A 7,494-nucleotide genomic window follows, 5' to 3' on the forward strand; every position below is an offset into this window, starting at 1 on the left:
GAGCTCGTTCAAAACCAGTCGGTATTGGAGCTGGCTGAAAACAACCTTCGCTGCCAGATTTAATAGCTATAATTAAAATCACAATAAACCCAAAATAGAAACCATACCTAGATGAAGGATCGACTTGTACCTACCGAGAAATAAAGAAACGAAGTCCCTAAAAAGAAAAGGCGGAAACATGTTTGATCTGAATCAGAAGCGGAAGAAGGGAGACGCGGCCTAAAAATAGAATAAATGAGTATTAGATGAGGCGGTGGAGGAATAAGCAAAACGGTGAAGAAGAATAAGCCAGAGTACGTCTCAGTCGGATACGGGAGTCAACCAAAGATGGGGGCAGCAGATGCGGAGAAGAAGAAGCCGATGAACGGTTGTTTGAGTTTGGGTTCGAAGACAAAGATTAGTTGCAGTTGAATAGATAAGGAATAAGAACGGTGACAATAGAGGCGGTGGGAAGGATCCATGGAAGAAACTGGAAGGACAATTAGGAGGAATCGACGGCGACCCAGTTTCAGAGATGAAAAAGGGAGTGGTACCGACGAAAGCTTTAGCGGAGGCGGTGTCGCAACAGAGAGGCGTGGTGGAAAATGAAGGAAGAAGATTTGTGAGATTGTAATGAAAAACGATGTAGGTCGTAACATTTGTGTAACACCCAAAGTCTGGAAGGCCAAGAAAGGAAAGAAAACCCTAATTTTAAAGGGCGACTCGGCGAGTCCAAGGAGAAACTCGGCGAGTCCGAACGGGATCCGGGTCGAGGAGTAAGTGACCAACTCGGCGAGTCTGGTCTGTACGAGGAAAACCCTAAATTCGGGACTTGGAGCCTATTTAAACATCTCATTCTCTCCCCTAGGGTTCCTTTACAGCCTCTTTCACCCAGAACATCGAACCCTAAGCCCCATTGTTGCTCATTCAAGCTTCCAAGCCATTTTTGTGGTGAATTGAAGGAAGAAGAAGGAGGGAAATCATTGAAGCTTCAAGGATTGGTCTTAGATCTAAGATTTGGGGAAGCTTTCTGAGTTATTGAAGGTATTAAGTCGTTCTCTCCTTTAGATCTAGTAGGGTTGTGAGTTTTGGGGGTTTTCTAGCCATGATTAGTTACCTCTTTTAAGTTAGAAGCCAGATCTGAAGTTGCTACTTCAGATCTAAGCATATTATGGTCTTGAGAAGCATAAAGTATCAGCCCTTGAGTTGATTATGGAGCCTCTTTGCCTTAAACCCTAGCTTATGGTGTATTTTGCCTAGATCTCCTTCTCTACACGTAAAGTTTGCAAATTTACGTGAGGAATAGGCGTGGGAAGGGTAGATCTACAGTTTGGAGTCCATGAATGACTCAAAAGTCCCCTGCATGTAAGGAGATCTGAATGGACTTGGCGAGTCCTTTGAGTGGACTCGGGGAGTAGCATGAAGAGCAGGAGCAACTCGACAAGTGGGATGAACAGCTCGTCGAGTCAGATGAAGATTGCCTTGTACTCGACGAGTCTGTTATTGGACTCGGCGAGTCAGGTTGCGAAACCCCAAACCCTTCGAGTTGAGACTCGAATCAGTGAGTCGAGTGGAAACTCGGTGAGTTGGACAGGTCAGGACTCAGAAATCGGTAGACTCGGCGAGTCAGTAGGGTGACTCGGCGAGTAGGTTGACCTGGAAGGTTGACTTTAACCAGGACTTTGACTTTGACCAGAGTTGACTTGGTTGTCTTTCGGGGGTCAGTTAGGCTCAATGTTGCTTTGATATTGGTAGTTCGGGGAGTAAGGGGAACAGGAGTTCAGTGAGTTGCCAGGCAGCAACTAGTGAGATCATCAGCAAGTTCAGCCAGTGCAGGTGAGTTTCCCTTTGTGTGAATGGGTCTAAGGCCACAATATCGGCCCATGTAGTTATGAGTAGAAGGCTCGGGGGTTAGCCCTAGGCACAGTATGCTAGTGTGATATCCAGGACGAGGTCCATTAATAGCGGGCGGGTACCAAGGATTTGTTTATATGATAGTTTATACTTGTTGTCTGTGTGATACATGCATGTGCCTGGTAGGGAGGTGAGTGTGGGCGAGGTCCCGTATCTCACCAATAGCAGAGTGTGGATGGGGTTCCATATCTCATTAGTAGCAGAACAGGGGCGTGACCCAAGTTAAGGAAGGAGTGAGAGTGGGCTGCGCCCGTATCTCACTACCAGTAGGAGCGTGGACGGGGTTCCATGGCTCATCAGTAGCAGGACAGGGGCGAGGCCCAGGATAGGCGAGGCCTTAGGACAAGATCAGTCGTATGAGTTTAGCTTATGTGTTGTGATATGTTTATGTGTTATTATTTGTTGGCGGGCGAGGCCCTGTGACAGGCGAGGCCTAAGTGAAACAGATATGTATTCGAGCGGGGCTCGAAGCCAGGCGGGGCCTGGAGCGGCGGGGTCATTGTAGCGGGAGAGGCCTGAGGCAGGGGGCGAGGCCCAAGATAGCGGGCGTGGCCCAGTATGTGTATTATGTGATTATGCATGGTATATGGTAGGGTGGGGAACTCACTAAGCTTCGTTCTTACGGTTTTCAGTTTTGCTTTCAAGTACTTCCGGTAACGGAGGGAAGAGCTCGGGGTGATCGCAGGGCACACACCATTGATTAGACAGCCTCAGAATGTTTACTCTGATAATGACCATGTGTTTTGAAAACTAATACTATGTTTATGCTTTGGAATGATGACTTTGCTTAAAGTAATGTTTTATTAAAAGAAATTTGTGGTCTTAAATTTTGGGTCATTACAATTTGAAAGCAGTAGAGTAGATGAGGCGGTGGAGAAAAGTTCCAGAAACAGAAATCTAAACATGGGTGAGAAAACGGTGAAGGAAATTCACGGTTACCATACGCTTTGGCTTCCCCGAAACGATTCGATGCTTCTAGCACTCCACCTCAGATTTCCTGATAAGAATAGCTACTGGAATTCCAAAACACGACAGCGGAAGTGAGAGGAGGCGGTAGAGGTCAGAACGGAAACATGGAAAAGCATACCTGGAGCAAGTAGAAAAACGGGTCGGTCTGGATAGGTGGTGAAGAAGAAGCGAGAAACGGTGGATACGAAGAGTGACAACGGAAGGGTAATTGAAAGTACCGGAAGGATAACACGATGAAATCAAGGTGGTGACCCTACTGACACTGATCCTAATATGATTGGTCAACAGAGGCGATGACTGCAGATAGAAGTTTAAAATTGGTCAAAAAGACCCCCCAAAAAAAGCTGAAGAAAAGGAGAAGATGATAGAACAACATAAACAAAAGGACCATTTCTGCCAAATTAATCATCAAGTTTACTTCCGATTCCTGCGCAAGTTAGCATGAGGTCACTATTCCTTAGCATTGTCCAAGTTTAATATATATATATATATATATATATATATATATATATATATATATATATATATATATATAATTTGGCAAGAACACATGTCGCACGACCAAGGACATTCGGAGCCTGCAAAGAATTCATCTCATGTGTAATATTTAAATCTTAAAAATCACAAACAAATTTATAAAACAAACCATATGTATGTAGATCTAAATTATTTATATAGAAAAACTTATTCAAATATGTCTAGTTTTCTATCATGTTATCACGGGTTGATCGGTACTTGCTCGGCCGACTACCGAGTAGTGAGTACTCGGAAGTACTTGAATTCGGTAATTCATGTAGAAGCATTTTTAGAAAAATTATATATATATATATATATATATATATATATATATATATATATATATATATATATATATATATATATCAAAAGTTAAAATTATAATTTGATTGAAATATATAACAAAATTAGATACATGTAAATACATAAAAACTGAAATAAACACAATTATCTCACTTCGTGAATAATTACTGAAAATTTAAGATATATATGTAGTAATAATCACATGTGTGTATTAAATAATAAATCAGTAAGTATATTATACATATTAATCTTGAAATTCTTGATTTTTTTTTTTATAACAATTTTGACCTTTTCATCGAGTTTGACCGAGTTTGACTTTATTGACCGAGTAGGCCCGAGTAAGAATGAATAGTACTGAGTATACCCGAGTTAGAGAGATGTTGACCGAGGTTGACCGATTTTAACTTATTCCGATTTTTTTCTGCCGAGTTCACATAACTCGCCTCGGTGGATGACTGATTCCGAGTACTCGGCCAAGCAGATCAAGTTTTGCAATACTGGTTGAGACCGATATTCAGTGTTATAAAGTAAAAAATGAACTCCCACAAGAAAATGGTTCAAATATGGGGGAGCACGTCCCATCAGTTACGGTAAATTTCGCAAACACCCTGTTAAATGCTTATGGGCACCCAAAATACAAAAACGGCTTTGTTTTGACATTACAAATAAAAATCTCATAGGATTCCCTTATGAAATATATGATTATTGATTGAACAATCTTTTATAGTTTAGCTAAATTAGAAAAAAATATTATTATTATTATTATTATTATTATTATTATTATCCTTCTTTAACAAATATTGCTTATCATTTATAATAAATGAAGGTTCTTTTTGATACCTGTTACATTCTCATTCAGTTCGTCAAATATCATTTTGTGGTTATTTTGAATTAATTTTTTTTTCACATGTCATTTTATGAGTTTTTCTATTTTATTAAATTTTACATAATATTTTGATGTAATAATTGCAATAAATATAGTAATAAATGGATATTAATTTCACTAATAAACTTATGTTTTAATTTCAAAATTCTCAAAATTAAAAGTTATTAGTTTCTTTTCTTTATTTAATTTATTTGTTTAAATTTGAAAGATAAAAACATTTTCATTATAATAAATTTTTTTTTTTTTTGTATAAATTCAATATTCTTAAATATTTTGATATTTATATTAATTTTTATTTTAAATTAATTCATATAATACATAATTCTCTAGTTATTATAACATGAATCTCCACTTCAAATTAGTTATTAAAAAAAACCCTAAGATGTCCGTCCACCATTACGTGTAGCCAACACTCAGCACTAGTTGGCTTTCCGATTATTTTATTAGGTTTTATATTACAAATTAAATATGTATTTTGTCAAAATCAATTTTACATTTCGTATACGAATGTAAAATTAGTTAAATTTTTTGTATTGAATTTAATATTATAAACATTTTTATACAATACAAAAGGAAAATGTATCGCTAGTCTTCAAGCCCGCGAAATAAAATAAAAAATGGATAATGATTAAAAAGAGTAATATATTTTTTTATTTGTACATATTTGATCATTGAGTTTTTTTTTTTTTTCGTCCACATTTACCTCTTCAAATTGTTAAACTATACACATCCAATCTTTATGACTGGTTACTTCAGGTTAACCGGGAAATATGACTTATTACGGTAATATATTTCTTATTTTGTACACATTTAATCATTAATATTTTTGTACATATTTAGTTATTTATATTTTCTTTATTCAAAATAAGTTATTTGTTTTTGTACAAATTCAATACTTATGAAAGATTTATTTAGGGTTTTTGTCATGACATCTAACATGAGACTATCATTGATGACAAGGACGGTTCTCTTTGGGTGTCTGCAGTGGCACCGACAACCCCTGCTTTTTCTGTACACGGTGTAAATTTTTCGATATTTTTTGATAATTTTTTTTCTTTTTTCTACTTACCGGCAACACTTACTACGGAACAACAAACACCTACTAACAAATCTTGCGTCCGTCCCTGATTGATGAGATGTTTGGGGCTGTTGATGCTTATGTCCATCGCGGCCCCGACTGCTTGGTTACATAGGTCTTGTGTTTGACTTAGGTTTTGTATTTCGAACGTCGTAACTTCTTCATACGATATCTAATTTTAACGATCTTTATATCTACGTGTTCGTTTTTTAAGTTTGCTATAATTTCGTTAAGATTACTCCCGTTAAAATATAACATGTTTTTACTTACGATTTTATAAAAAACATCGATACCTGCATTCATAAAAAACGTATGGATATAAAAATCATAATTAAAAATATATTACTTTTTAACGGGAATACTCTAAACGAAAGTTATAGTAGACTAAAATAGTCGAGATCGCGATGGACATAAGCATCAAAAGCCTAAAACACCTCGTTAATGATTGTTCCATTTAAGATGTTGATGTTGTGAGAAAAACTTACAGAAAACATTCATAAGTATTGAATGAGTACAAAAACAAAAATAAATTATTTTGCTACAAAAAAAAAATAATGACTAAATGTGTACAAAAATAGTAAGGACTAAATGTGTACAAAATGAGAAATATATCACCCTATTAAGACATTTTGACTGGTTAGCTTGAAATAACCGGTCATAAGGACTGAATGTGTACAGTTTAACAAGTTGAAAGAGTAAATGTGAATAAAAAATAAACTCAGTGACCAAATATGTACAAATCGAACAATATATACTTTTTTAAATCATTATCCCATAAAAAAAAATATCTCCACGTTAAATCCACACTACTTAAATTGTGATCTATGTTTTATTAAAATATATACATCTTTAATTTTGATTTGTTTTAAATGGATTGTTAACACTAAAGTATCTATATTATTTTTTTATTTGACAAATACTATATTTTATTAAAATGTATACATCTTTAATTTTGATTTGTTTTAAATAGTTTGTTAACACTAAAATATCTATATTAGCTTTTTATTTGCCAAATACAAAATTGTAAAAATGGTCCATGTAGTATGTATTTTTTGGGGGTTTTAGTCTGAATCCTGATTGTTTTGGCTTTGTGGTCCTTTTGAGCAAGTTATGTTGTGTTTTTGGTCCATCTAAATAGTGAAATGACTGTAATACCCTTTGGGTATTTATTTTTTTATTTTTCTTTCATTTCTTCTTAAATCTAATACTAATTTATTTAGACAAAACTGCAAAAATGGTCCCTGTGGTATGCATTTTTTTTGGGGTTTTAGTCCAAACCTCGACTTTTTTGGATTCGTGGTCCTTTTGACCATGTTTGTACGTAAATTTGGTCCCTCGTAAAATTGAAATGACTATAATGCCCTTTCTGATATATTTTTTATGTTTTTTTATTTAATTTAAATAAAAAAGAAAATAAATAATTAACTTGGGCCTACATCTCTCTCTCTCTCTCTCTCTCTCTCTCCAAACCTGACTACTCACCGCTCCCTCATCTTCTTCCCCTGGTGTCATTTCCCCTTACTGATAACACCGATAACAGAGAAAAATTCCTTAGGATGACTCTGGTTTACAAGATGAATCGATCGATGAATGAGGTGGGCCGGAGCAATTACTAATCGATTACCTTACTCAAAAAACGCTCGATGAGGCCCAAATACCATATCGTTTCAATAATCCTCGGATTCACCAGAATTGTCAACAATAGCCTCACCAAAATCCTTCATGAATTCATCAGAATTTTCCAGGTTGTATGTGAGGTAAGCCTGCACGGTTGTTTTTTAAACTTGATCTTACAAGTTTGATACTTGGAATTTGAGAATCCTTATGGGGATTTTAAGAAGTCGATGAA

Source organism: Lactuca saligna, chromosome 6 (assembly GCF_052625555.1).
Source record: "Lactuca saligna cultivar CGN05327 chromosome 6, ASM5262555v1, whole genome shotgun sequence".
Lineage (NCBI taxonomy): Eukaryota > Viridiplantae > Streptophyta > Magnoliopsida > Asterales > Asteraceae > Lactuca > Lactuca saligna.